The following is a 14,814-nucleotide window of genomic DNA, read 5'->3' as shown; positions in this document are numbered from 1 at the left end:
GAGTGTCTCTCCAAAGTTAATGGCATCTGAGAGCCACTAGTTTTCATCTTGGCCATTTTTATTATAAGTGTAATTTACATTAATTATTTTTAAAAAATAAAACATTCTAACTGGTGTTAGATGGTGTCTCATTGCGGTTTTGATTTGCATTTCTCTGATGGCCAGTGATGATGAGCATTTTTTCATTTGTTTTTTGGCTGCATAAATGTCTTCTTTTGAGAAGTGTCTGTTCATATCCTTCACCCACTTTTTGATGGGGTTGTTTGTTTTTTTTCTTGTAAATTTGTTTGAGTTCATTGTAGATTCTGAATATTAGCCCTTTGTCAGATGAGTAGATTGCAAAAATTTTCTCCCATTCTGGAGGTTGCCTGTTCACTCTGTTGGTAGTTTCTTTTGCTGTGCAGAAGCTCTTGAGTTTAATTAGATCCAATTTGTCAATTTTGGTTTTTGTTGCCATTGCTTTTGGTGTTTTAGACATGAAGTCCTTGCCCATGCCTATGTCCTGAATGGTAATGCCTAGGTTTTCTTCTAGGGTTTTTATGGTTTTAGGTCTAACATTTAAGTCTTTAATCCATCTTGAATTTATTTTTGTATAAGGTGTAAGGAAGAGATCCAGTTTCAGCTTTCTACATATGGCTAGCCAGTTTTCCCAGCACCATTTATTAAATAGGGAATCCTTTCCCCATTGCTTGTTTTTCTCAGGTTTGTCAAAGATCAAATAGTTGTAGATATGCGGCATTATTTCCGAGGGCTCTGTTCTGTTCCATTGATCTATATCTCTGTTTCGGTACCAGTGCCATGCTGTTTTGGTTACTGCAGCCTTTTAATATGGCTTGAAGTCAGGTAGCATAATGGCTCTAGCTTTGTTCTTTTGGCTTAGGATTGACTTGGCAATGCGGGCTCTTTTTTGGTTCCATATGAACTTTAAAGTAGTTTTTTCCAATTCTGTGACGAAAGTCATTGGTAGCTTGATGGGGATGGCACTGAATCTACAAATTACCTTGGGCAGTATGGCCATTTTCACGATCTTGATTCTTCCTACCCATGAGCATGGAATGTTCCTCCATTTGTTTATATCCTCTTTTATTTCATTGAGCAGTGGTTTGTAGTTCTCCTTGAAGAGGTCCTTCACATCCCCTGTAAGTTAGATTCCTATGTATTTTATTCTCTTTGAAGCAGTTGTGAATGGGAGTTCACTCATGATTTGGCTCTCTGTTTGTCTGTTATTGGTGTATAAGAATGCTTGTGATTTTCGTACATTGATTTTGTATCCTGAGACTTGGCTGAAGTTGCTCATCAGCTTAAGGAGATTTTGGGCTGAGACGATGGGGTTTTCTAGACATACAATCATGTCATCTTCAAACAGGGACAGTTTGACTTCCTCTTTTCCTAATCGAATACCCTTTATTTCTTTCTCCTGCCTGATTGCCCTGGCCAGAACTTCCAACACCATGTTGAATAGGAGTGGGGAGAGAGGGCATCCCTGTCTTGTGCCAGTTTTCAAAGGGAATGCTTCCAGTTTTTGCCCATTCAGTATAATATTGGCTGTGGGTTTGTCATAGATAGCTCTCATTATTTTGAGATACGTCCCATCAATACCTAATTTATTGAGAGTTTTTAGCATGAAGTGCTGTTGAATTTTATCTAAGGCCTTTTCTGCATCTATTGAGATAATCATGTGGTTTTTTGTCTTTGGTTATGTTTATATACTGGATTACATTTATTTATTTGCGTATGTTGAACCAGCCTTGCACCCCAGGGATGAAGCCCACTTGATCATGGTGGATAAGCTTTTTGATGTGCTGCTGGATTCGGTTTGCCAGTATTTTATTGAGGATTTTTGCATCGATGTTCATCAAGGATATTGGTCTAAAATTCTCTTTTTTGGTTGTGTCTCTGCCAGCCTTTGGTATCAGGATGATGCTGGCCTCATAAAATGAGTTAGGGAGGATTCCCTCTTTTTCTATTGATTGGAATAGTTTCAGAAGGAATGGTAGCAGCTCCTCCTTGTACCTCTGGTAGAATTCAGCTGTGAATCCATCTGGTCCTGGACTTTTTTTGGTTGGTAAGCTATTAATTATTGCCTCAATTTCAGAGCCTGTTATTGGTGTATTCAGGGATTCAACTTCTTCCTGGTTTAGTCTTGGGAGGGTGTATGTGTCGAGGAATTTATCCATTTCTTCTAGATTTTCTAGTTTATTTGCATAGAGGTGTTTATAGTATTCTCTGATGGTAGTTTGTATTTCTGTGGGATCGGTGGTGATATCCCCTTTGTCATTTTTTATTGCATCTATTTGATTCTTCTCTCTTTTCTTCTTTATTAGTCTTGCTACCAGTCTATCAATTTTGTTGATCTTTTCAAAAAACCAGCTCCTGGATTCATTAATCTTTTGAAGAGTTTTTTGTGTCTCTATTTCCTTCAGTTCTGCTCTGATCTTAGTTATTTCTTGCCTTCTGCTGCCTTTTGAATGTGTTTGCTCTTGCTTTCCTAGTTCTTTTGAAAATGTGGCACATATACACCATGGAATACTATGCAGCCATAACAAATGATGAGTTCATGTCCTTTGTAGGGACATGGATGAAACTGGAAACCATCATTCTCAGCAAACTATCACAAGAACAAAAAACCAAACACCGCATCTTCTCACTCATAGGTGGGAATTGAACAATGAGAACACCTGGACACAGGAAGGGGAACATCACACACTGGGGACTGTTGTGGGGTGGGGAGAGGGGGGAGGGATAGCATTAGGAGATATACCTAATGCTAAATGACGAGTTAATGGGTGCAGCACACCAACATGGCACGTGTATACATATGTAACAAACCTGCACATTGTGCACATGTACCCTAAAACTTAAAGTATAATAATAATAAAATTAAAAATAAATAAATAAATAAAACAATACAGATATATATAAAGTTAAAATGGAAGATACACCTACTGACTGAACACCCATCAAATCTTCACCAGGAAATACTCACTGTTGACAATTTGGTGTGTAAAACCCCTGCTCTAAAATTAGGGGAATCTTGGGGGGAGAAGGAAACAGAAAGTTATTCATCAAAAGGTACAAATGTTATGCAAGATGAAGAATTTCTAGCAATCTACTATACAGCATAGTGCCTACAGTTAACAATACAGTATTGTGTACTTTAAACATTGGCTAAGAGCACAGATTTTATGTTAAGTGTTCTTATCACAAAAAATAATAATGAACAATATAAGAAGAAACTACTGCAGGTGATGGATATGTATACAGCATAGATTTTGGTAATGGTTGCAAGAGTGTATACTTACCTCCAAATTTATCAAGTTGTCTACCTTAAATATGTACAGCTTTTTGTATGTCAATCATATCCCAATAAAATGGTTTTTAAAATAAATAGAGGAATCTCTGTTAAAACACAGTTGCAGCACTCTATAGGCTGCCTTCTTACTTTGTGAGCACTGCTTCGGACAATTTCTCACACCCTGCAGAAAAAGACACCTCCTTCACTTCTGGAGCAGGAGACCAAACTGTGGCTTAATAACCTTGGTATCCGCCAGCCAGAGGAGAATTTCAGTCTTTGTAGACAGTCTTCCATAAAGTTCTAATAAAAGAAGCCCAGAATTGCTTAAACATCAGATGAGTAACTGTTCTTATTTATTTGTTCCTGACGCAGTATGCCAATCCTTGCAGTTGAAAATTAAACGATAATATACTTCCCCCTCTGCTCCACAAAGCTATAGCTGTTTTCCTGGTGGATAATCAGAGGCCAAAGGGTGGTAATTTATCACAAAAGAGGAATGGGAGTATCGCCAAGAGTAACAAAGGGGCAGTGATATCCCTGTTCCTGCTGTATGGCACTGGTTTAATTAAGGTAAAGCTAATAAACCTTATCCCTGATTCTCAACAATGTGAGGTCAAATTCAGTCTTCTGTAAGCCAAGATAGCCAGCCAGATCACAGAAAATATATAGGAAGTAACAGATACCATGTTAATCACCTTTTTTTGGCCAAAAGCTATATTCCTAGGAATCAAAAGACTACTGTGTTATAACCTATTTGGCTTCTTTAAGAATCTGTGATATTTTATACAGACATGCTAATAATATAGGCCATACTAGCAGGAACTAAAAGAAATTAGAACAACCCTCAGAACAAAGATGCAAAGACATTAAGGAACTTAAGTTCTGTGTCTTTCTAAATATATATATATAGATAGATAGATAGATAGATAGATAGATTATTTTTCATGACAATTGCATGTGCATGTGTGTATATGTGTATGTGTGTGTGAAACCTCTATGTGCATTCTTAGACTCGTGCTATCGAAGCCTATTTAAAGACTTTCTGGAAATGGCACTAAGGAAATAAAAAGTAGTATTAGTGAATAGATGAGGCATTAAAGCAAATTTTGTAGCTAATAAATTTTGTTTGCAAGTTCAAACTTATGCAGGTGGAAAGGGTGGCTATGGCTATTTACACGAAATGAAACAAGGGAATTCCAAGTCAGTGCTTAGATAATATGAAAATATGTGTAATTTTATATATAAAGAAGAGATTTATATGGATTAGGAGAGACACATCCGTAAAGAATATAGTAATAACAGGTCAGGTGCGGTGGCTCATGCCTGTAATTCCAACACTTTGAGAGGCCGAAGTGGGTGGGTCATGAGGTCAGGAGTTCGAGACCAGCCTGACCAACATGGTGAAACCCTGCCTCTACTAAAAATACAAAAATTAGCCAGGCGTGGTGACACGTGCCTGTAATCCAGCTACTCACGAGGTGGAGGCAAGAGAATCACTTGAACCTGGAGGCGGAGGTTGCAGTGAGCCAAGATTGTGCCACTACACTCCAGCCTGGGCGATAGACCAAGACTCCATCTCAAAAAAAAAAAAAGAATGTAGTAATTACAGCTGATATTTATTGAGTGCTCACTAACTATGTACAGGCATTATTGAGTGCTTTACACATATTAATTCACTTAATCCCCACCACAACCCTGTGAGTTAGGTTCTATTAATAATACTGTCTCCATTTTACTGATGGGGAACCCAAGGTACAGAAAGGCTGACTTGCCACATATACATATATACCTCCATGTTAATTCTGACTAAAATAATCACTTTGGGTCATGGAATCTCAAAGTTGTAAGACATTTTAAAGGTATCCTATTTTAGTCCTCCACCAAAAACTTGAACATGAAGTCTTCCACCTTCCCTTGGGATATCTCTTCAGGGAGAAGAAGCTCACAGAAGAAATCTCTTTAGAAACAGCTCTGACTTCTAGAAACTTCTTCCTTCTTGATTGAGCTGAACTCATTTCGCTTGTAACTTTCACTTACACATGCGGTGTTTGGTCTGTACTCTGGCCCTGGTGGAGCTAATCCCCCCATTCACAAGACAGCTTTTGGATGTTTGTGGAAGACTCTCACATTATCATTGAGACTTCTCTTTAATATATACTGAAAATAATTTTCTCCTAAAAATAAACCAGATCATGTCACTCTTTATTTGAAATCTCTGTTGACTTTGACTCCTGTTTGCCTGTAAGATAATGCCTAAATTCCTTTGCATGGCATGCATATGCCATGGCTCAAACCCAATCGGGGTATATTTCTCACTTATATTAAATCCAGAATAGGTGGGCCTCATCAGCAGGCACCTATGGTCCAACAGTTGATTCAGGAACTCAGGTCTGTTCAACTTGTGGCTTTGCTGTCCTCAACAAGTGGCTCTAAGGTTGACATACATAGTTTCAGTGAGATGGAGTTTAGTTTATAGGAGATTTTTATGGGCCAGATTGAGAATGGTGTAGATTACTTCTGCACACATTGCAGTTGTGAGAACTCAATCACATGGTCTCATCTAACTGCAAGGGAGGCTGGGAAATGTGTGTGCTGAGGAAGAGGAGGAAATAGCTTGAGGAGCAGCTAACCACTTTCTAGTGAGGCCTTAACTTTTCTGCTTTAAGTTTCATCATTTACACTTAAACAACTATACTCAAGTCCAACTCAACTTCCTATTATTCCAAAGCACATCAGCTTCTCACTTTGCCTTGTGCATGTTGTTCGCTACATGTAAATTCCTTTCTTTGTTCTGTGAAATTCTATTCATGCTTCAAGTCTCAGTTCAAATATCACTCCCAGTCTGCCCCACCTCTCATTTCCCTGACTAGTGGTATTATTTTTCTGACTCCAGTGTGTACCCACAAAACTTTACACACTTGTGCATTTTAAATTTTATATATTTATATGATATACTAATATATAAAACCCCCATTGTATCATACTATTTTGTTTAACTTCATTATCTTTAAAACTCTTTAATTTATTTTGCATCTCCATAGGCCTTTAATTTCTCTACTTAGACTACTGCAAAGCCTGCATACTGATCTTTCTTCCTGATCATTTTGCAATCCTCCACACAGATCCCAAAGTAATTGATCTGAAATATAAATCTTGCTGTGGTACCTAGCTACTACTGAAAACCTTCTAACATGCATGGCATAGGGCAGCTAACCTTAAAACTCAGGGACCCCTGAGTCCCTCCTCCAGAGAGTTTAATTCAGTAAGTCTATAGTAGGGTCCAAGAAACTGCAGTTTTAATAAGTACCCAAATGATTTGAATATAGGAGGTGGGTAGGCCACATCTTGAGAAATATTGGATTACAGGATAAAATCCAAAAGTCCTGGCATGCCATTAGTTCTGTTAATACCAAACTATGTGTATTTCTCTGTATGAATGCCACAGTTTGAGTCCATTTTACTTCTGCATATGCTCTTCCTATATCTAGATTGCTCTTCTCTGGGTAGTTTTCCTAGTGCATTTCTATTCGTTCTTGAAAATGCTGCTTAGGTATCATCTCTCTTGGAACATTCCCATAGCAAAATGAATCTCTTCCTTCATATAATTTCTGTGCCTTGTAAATAGTTATATTTTTAAATATATCATATTGTCAGAGACTCCATCAGCCTGAAGTGAAAGAGAGTAACAAAATAAGAGGCCTTTCTACCCAAAAACTTCAAAAAGCATGAAGTAAGCTGCAACACACTACTCAGCTGCAAATACACTCCACCTTTCATGAAAATGCAGTAATGGCTCAGAGGCTGAAAATAAGGGTAGAAGGTGGAGCCAAGAACCATGGAGAATTATTCTCGAGGCTTGATTCCTAATCAAGAATTTCCAACTTCAGATTCCCTAGTGGGAAAGCCCTGAACATAGCTGGCAAGTGAGACTGATGCTGGTAGCCCTGCAGCAGCTACAAATTGGTTTTGACATGAATAGATGCTGACTCTGCAGTAGGCTTTGCTTGCCCAGTGAAAGATGAAAATGCTCACTGTGCCATTAAAACACACACACACAGAACAGAAGACACTGCAAGGATTTGGATAGCCACTTCCTTTACCCAGGCCAGGGAACACACTGTGCCACCCATAATGTCCAACAACAAGCAGAGAGAATCCTCCTTAGGTTAATAGTTTGATAGAGAAATAGAATAGGCCACTGAAACATTGTTTGTCTAAAACAGAGGGAGATGAAAGCATGAAGGGCTGGCTTACACACTTCACAAGTGTGTGCTCACACTTAACATGAGTGGTACTAAAGAAGTGTCCCTACTAGATCTTTCTCTGTTTTTCTGGTTGATCTGGGAAAGAGCGGGTAGGGAGGATGTTGGTATGGCTATGCAATTCTTGCTAAGGGAAAAATAAACTGGTATAGTAACTATGATTTTTTTCTTTCTTCCCCAACTTACCTCAGATAAATTTTTTTCTCCCTTATTTGATGCAGTGATCTCAGGGCCAAGACTGCAACTCTAAGTACTGGAAGCAGAGAGGATTTCTAAGAAACAAACTGTCACTGTGTTTTTAAACTTAGAATTCCTGAAGCTCTGATGGAGGCAGATTGCACCTTCACCTCATCTGGCAAAACTGGGGTTAAGAATAGATACAGCTCTATTGTCTGGTGATAAAAATGGTTCATTAGTTTGAAACCTATGTAACACTATTCTGTGTGAATGGAATGGACTGAAGGGGAGGCACTTGCTAGACTAGTATTGCTACCAGCAACCTCAACCACCACAGTGGCCGAACCTAACATCCCTTCCAAAGGTGAAAAGATTTGGACAAAAATAAATGGCAAATGAAGAAAAGAATGAATAATAGTTAAGGGTAAAGAAATGAATAAATGGGTTATAAATTAAGGGAAATTCAATATTACATTAATAACTCTAAAGAGTCCCAGAACAAAAGATGACACTGTCTCCTAGCTCAATTATTCCACATGCCTGAAAGGCTGAAGCTGTATGTTTGCAATGATCCCTCCTCCTTTTGGAGCCTGACAAGATTGAAAGGAAGCCTACAAACCTGAATGGCCTCATACTGGGAGACATTCATACAATATGATGGGCTGGACTAATTATTAATGGCTGTGTGTATTTTTTTGATGTAAAGAATCTATGGTCAAAAACCAGGGGGTGACCTGTGATGTTATTTTATACACACACACACATACACGTTTATGGATGAAAACATATACATATGAAACATATGTACATATGAAAATATATGTTTTCAGGAGGAGGTCAGAGAGATTCTGTTTCATGAGGCCTGCCTCTGAAACATATATATATGTTTTCATCCATCGTTCCCGGCTAATAACTCTCAGAGCCCTTGTTACCGTCTTTTGTTATAATGTTGGGAGTGTCAGGCCTCAGAGGCAGGCCTCATGAAACAGAGTCTCTCTGACCTCCTCCTGCCCTCTTTTCACCTGACTGAAGTGCAGGACTCTACACTTCCACACCCTCCCCTTTCTCACTGTGGGTCTTAAGACCCTCTCCAGAGAGGGTCCTGCTCTATACCCCGGAGGAAGGAATGCTGAGGTTATGAAACTTCCTAAAAACCCAAGAGGAAGGACTGGGTTCAGGGAGCTTCCACGTAGCTGAACACATGGAGATTCCTAGAGGGTGGCATCCCAAGGAGGGCATGTGTATTAGTCAGGGCTCTCTAGAGGGACAGAACTAATAGTGTGTGTATATATATATATATATATATAAAATATATATATATATATATATATATAAAATATATATATAAAGGGGAGTTTATTAAATATTAACTTACATGATCACAAGGTCCCACAATAGGCTGTCTGCAAGCTTGAGGAGCAAGGAGAGCCAATTCGATACTCAAAACTGAAGAACTTAGACTCTGATGTTCTAGGGCAGGAAGCATCCAGGACGGGAGAAAGATGTAGGCTGGGAGGCTAGGCCAATCTCGCCTTTTCACATTTTTCTGCCTGCTTCATATTCCCTGGCAGCTGATTAGATGGTGCCTACAAGATTAAGGGTGGGTCTACCTCTGCCAGCCCACTGACTCAAATGTTAATCTCCTTTGGCAACACCCTCACAGACAAACCCAGGAACAATACTTTGTATCCTTCAATCCAATCAAGTTGACACTCAGTATTAACCATCACAGCATGGAAGCTCCACACCCCTTCCCCTATACCTTGCCCTACACATCTCTTCATCTGTATCCTTTGTAACGTCCTTTATAATAAACCAGTAAATGTTAAAAAAAAAAAAAAGAAGAAAGAAAAAAGGAAAAAAAATGAGGAAAAAAATAAAAAGAACTGTCAACCTGTGTCCAGTTTGAGTTCAGAATTGCCACAGACCAATTCCTAATCCTGCCTAACAGGGGACCTCACAGAAGCCTGCCAGCTAACTCAGGCTGTGGCCACAGGTTGAAAGAAGCTCCTAATTGAAATTTGTGATATAATCTTGAGTGAAGACAAACCCCACTGGCCAGAACTGAGGGGTGAGTGGGAAGTGTGCTATAACCATAGGTGCCAGAGCTGGGTGCCCCTACTTCATGGGCGGACCCAGAAGGGCATGGCCTGAAAGTTGAGGTTTCTGTGGCAGTTTTGAGTTCTGAGTACAGCCTGCCATAAATCTAGCTAGCTACTGCTAGTGGAACACTGCAGGTATGAGACTCACCTTGCCAATTAGTTGGGTGGAGCTTACTGCTTAGCGCTTAGTGCTACTTCCCACTCCCCACACAGACTCTTTTGTACAGCGGAGGCAGCTGCACTCCTCCCTGGAACATTACACCAGCAGCCAGAGAACTGCCCTCCAATCCCCACTGTGGCTGCTGTCTGTGCCCTCACTTGGAAAGCCAGAGCTCAAACTTGCCTGACCCAGCCCACACCTATTTTTGTGCCTCGACCCATTGTGGTAGCTTAACACAAAGGACAGAAAGTTTTTGGAGTTCCACGGCCCCAAAGGCACCAGAGGCACTTGAGGCTTTAGAGTATCTCCCCTGAGTAACATAAGGCAAGCACAAATTCCGCCACTACCACCACAGCTGGCGCTTTTGCAAGTGCCACCTCCTGGCTGAAGGCCAACCAGCACAGACATTTCAATGTCTGCAGGAACAACACCACAACTCTAGGAAAGAGAAAACTTTTGCACAACCTCGGCTATCACCATTACCTACATCACCCTGGCTAACCAGGAGGTGTTGAGTCTGTCCATGTGCCCAGAACATCACTACTACAGCTGACATTTGAGAAAGCTAACATAGTAAGGCTATTTATAACCAAGGAAACTTCAGAGTCTTTGTCACTCTCCTCCCACCCCCCATCAGAGCTGGTACTGGTACCTGCTACTGGGAGACTAGAGGACAGGTCACAGCACATTCCCCAGCACCAGCCTGGAGTGTGGCAGCCCCACTGGGTGGCTAGACCCAGAGGAGCAGGAGGATTCACAGTAGTCTGGCCCTCAGGGGCTGCTACTCCTAGGCAGAGTGCACCACATTAACAGAACACCCCATGGGACAAAAGAAACCAACCTGGGAAACATGGTGAAACCCCATCTCTATAAAAAATACAAAAATTAGCCAGGCATGGCGGTGTATGCCTATAGTAGCTACTCAAAAAGCTGAGGTGGGAGGATCACTTGAGCCTGGGAAGTCAAGGCTCCAATAAGCCATGATCGTGTCACTGCATTCCAGCCTGGGTGACAGCAAGACCCTGTCTCAAAAAAAAAAACCAAAAAACAAAAAAACAAAAAAAACAAAGTAGACACCACTGGGGAACAAGATAAGCTTCATGAGACCTCTGCCATTCCAGCCCCACAGGAAACAGTGAACCCGCTTACATACCCACAACATCACTACTACAACCAGCATCTGAGAAAGCTGTTACAAGAAGATTCTCTGTAACCAAGGAATTTAAACAGTCTTCACCACTGAATGCACCTAGAGCTGAAGCTAGGTGACAATAAACTATAAACATTAAAGTCACATCCTCAAGGGGAAAAAATATTTTAATAAGCCTGTCAAATAAAAAATAAGTACAAAAATAATTAGAAGAAATAGTCCCTACCCAAATGAAAAAGAACCAGAAAAATAATCCTGGCAATATGAAATAACAGGGTTCTATAGCACCCCCAAAAGATCACATTAACTTTCCGGAGGAAGGTTAAGCAGAAGAAAAGAAATAAGAAAGATCAGAGCAGAACTAAATGAAATTGAAACCAAAAAATGAGAAAGATTAATGAAACAAAAGGCTGGTTGTTTGAAAAGATAAACAAAATTGATAGACCACTACCTAGATTCACCAAGAAAAGATGAGAGAAGATTCAAATAAGCTTAATTACAAATGAAAATGGAAACAATACAAGTGACACTACAGAAAGACAAAAGATCATTCAAGACTAGTATGAACACCTCTATGAACACGAACGAGAAAATCTAGAGGAAATGGATAAATTCCTGAAAATATACAACTCCCCTAGCTTGAATCAGAGAGAAATATAAATCCTGAACAGAGCAATGACAAGCAGTGAAATTGAATGAGTAATTTTAATAACCGCCAACAAAGAAAAGCCCAGGGGCAGATGGATTCGCAGACAAATTTTACCAAACATTCAAAGAATTGGTACCAGTTCTACTGACACTATTCCAAAAGATTGAGAAGGAGGGAATGCTCCCTAACTCATTCTATGAAGCCAGTATTACCCTGATGCCAGAGCCAGGAAAGCACATAAAAAAAGAAAACTACTGGCCAATATCCATGATAAATATAGATGCAAAAATTCTCAACAAAATACTAGCAAACTGAATCTAACAGCACATAAAAAAAAAAAATTCATCGTGATCAAGTGAGTTTCATCCCAGGGATGCAGGGATGTTTCAACATATGCAAGTCAATAAATATGTTTCATCACATCAAGAGAATTAAAATAAAAATCATATGATCATCTCAATAGACACAGAAAAAGCATCTGATAAAATCCAGCATCCCACGCAGGATTCAGACTAGAATATAGCTGTTAAGTGCTGCGTTGTCATTCCCCCTGCTTAAAATAAAGTTTTTTTCTTAACTATACCTGTCTGCTATCTGCTGTAGCAGCCAGGGATGCTTGGTTTCATACATGTTGAAAGGAATAAATTTTTAAAAAACCAGCATTCCTTTATGATAAAAACTCTCAACAAGCTAAGCATAGAAGGATATATCTCAAAAAAAAAAAGCCATATATGACAACACCACGGCCAACATCATGCTGAACGGGGAAAAGTTGAAAGCATTCCCCTTGAGAACTGGAACAAGACAAGTATGCCCATTCAACATAGTACTTACTGTAAGTCTTAGCCAGAGGAATCAGACAAAAGAAAGAAAGAAAGGGCAACCAAATTGGAAAACAGGAAGTCAAACTATCACTGTTTGCTGACGATATGATCTCATACCTAGAAAAACCTAAAGACTGCCTCAAAAGACCCCTATATCTGATGAATTAATTCAGTAAAGTCTCAGGTTACAAAATCAATGTACACAAATCAGTAGCACTGCTATACAACAAAAATGACCAAGCTGAGAATCAAATCAAGAACTCAATTTATTTTACCATGGCTGATAAATAAATGAATAAATAAATAAATAAATAAATAAATAAATGAAATAGCTAGAATATACTTAACCAAAGAGGTGAAAGATCTCTACAAGGAGAACTACAAAACAATACCGAAAGAAATCATAGCTGTTACAAACAAACGGAAATACATCCCATGTTCATAGATTGCATGAATCAATGTCGTGAAAATGACCATACTGCCCAAAGCAATCTACAGATTCAATGCAATTCCCATCAAAATACCATCATCATTTTTCACAGAACTAGAAACAACAATCCTAAAATTCATATGGAACCAAAAAACAGCCCACACAGCTAAAGCAATACTAACCAAAAGGAACAAATCTGGAGACATCACATTATCTGACTTCAAATTGTAATACAAGACTATAGTAACCAAAATAGCATGGTACTGGTATAAAAGTAAGCACATAGACCAATGGAACAGAATAGAGAACCCAGAAATAAAGCCAAATGTTTACAATGAACTGATTTTGACAAAGCATACAGAAACACAAATGGGGGAAAGGACACCCTATTCAGTAAATGGTGCTGGGAAAACTGGCAAGCCACATGTAGAAGAATGAAACTGGATCTCTATATCTCACCAAATATGAAAATTAACTCAAGATGTATTAAAGACTTATATCTAAGACCTGAAACCATAAAAATTCTAGAAGAAAACCTAGGAAAAACTCTTCTGGACATTGGCCTAGCTAAAGAATTTATGACTAAGATCCCAAAAGCAAATGCAACAAAAACAAAAATAATCAGTGAGACCTAATTAAATGAAAAAGCTTCTGCATAGCAAAAGAAATAATCTGCAGAGTAAATGGACAACCTGTAGAATTGGAGAAAATATTTGCAAGTAATGCATCTGACAAAGGATTAATAACCAGAATCTACAAGGAACTCAAACAAATCAGCAAGAAAAACAAATCCCATTAAAAAGTGGACAAAGGATATGAATAGTCATTTCTCAAAAGATACACACACATAATTAACACAAATGTCTTTTAAAAGAGGACTAATTAAATTATTGATTGCCAATATAGACTCTAAAGGTCTCTACACTATTATTGTAGGATGAAGTACTTAAGATATATTGCTAATTAAATTACAAAGGAGAGTACTGAAAATGTGGGTCACATACTCCCACTTGTATAAAAATGAAACATACAATTAGGAAAATTTTCTGTACTGATACAAATGACCTTTTTGATAGTGATAATTTTTCAAGAATAAAATTATAAGTCAAGTTAAAAAAAAGATATTATCTCTAAAGATACAGAAATGGCCAAAAAACATACAAGAAAATGCTCAACATTACTAATCATCAAGGAAATGCAAACTAAAACCACAATGAGATAACATCTTACCCTAGCCAGAATGGCCATTATTAAAAAGTCAAAAATAATAGATGTTGGTGTGGACGTGGTAAAAAAAATTAATGCTTACAGTCTGCTCCTGGGAATATAAATTAATACAAGCTCTATGGAAAACAGTATGGAGATTTCTCAAGGAACTCAAAATAGATCTTCCATTCAATCCAGTAATCCCATGACTGGATATCTACTCAAGAGAAAAGAAGTCACTATATCAAAAAGGCACCTGTATGTGGATGTTTATTGCAGCACAATTCACAAAGCAAAGATACGGAATCAAGCTAAGTGTCCATAAACTGATGAGTGGATAAAGAAAATGTGGTATAGATACACCATGGAATACTACTGAGTCATAATAAAGAAAAAAATAATGTCTTGCAGCAACTTGGGTGGAACCGGAGGTCATTATTCTAAGCAAATTAACTCAAGAATCAAAAATCAAATATTGCGTGTTCTCACTTATAAGTAGAAACTAAGCTATGGGTACACAAAGACATGCAGGCTTGTATAATGGACATTGGAGATTCGG

At 38.7% G+C, this 14,814-nt stretch overlaps 1 non-coding gene across 1 annotated transcript; it reads left to right on the top strand.

The window, feature by feature from the left end:
* Positions 1-12,293: 12,293 nt before the first annotated feature.
* LOC115931326 (small nucleolar RNA SNORA63) lies at positions 12,294-12,425 on the top strand. The gene has a single exon (XR_004067833.1). It is a non-coding gene; the product is annotated as a small nucleolar RNA SNORA63 (small nucleolar RNA).
* The last annotated feature ends 2,389 nt before the right edge of the window (positions 12,426-14,814 follow it).

Source organism: Gorilla gorilla, chromosome 19 (genome assembly GCF_029281585.2).
Source record: "Gorilla gorilla gorilla isolate KB3781 chromosome 19, NHGRI_mGorGor1-v2.1_pri, whole genome shotgun sequence".
Taxonomy (NCBI): domain Eukaryota; kingdom Metazoa; phylum Chordata; class Mammalia; order Primates; family Hominidae; genus Gorilla; species Gorilla gorilla.
The sequence above is the reverse complement of the archived record's forward strand: the minus strand, read 5'-3'. Positions and strand labels throughout refer to the sequence as shown.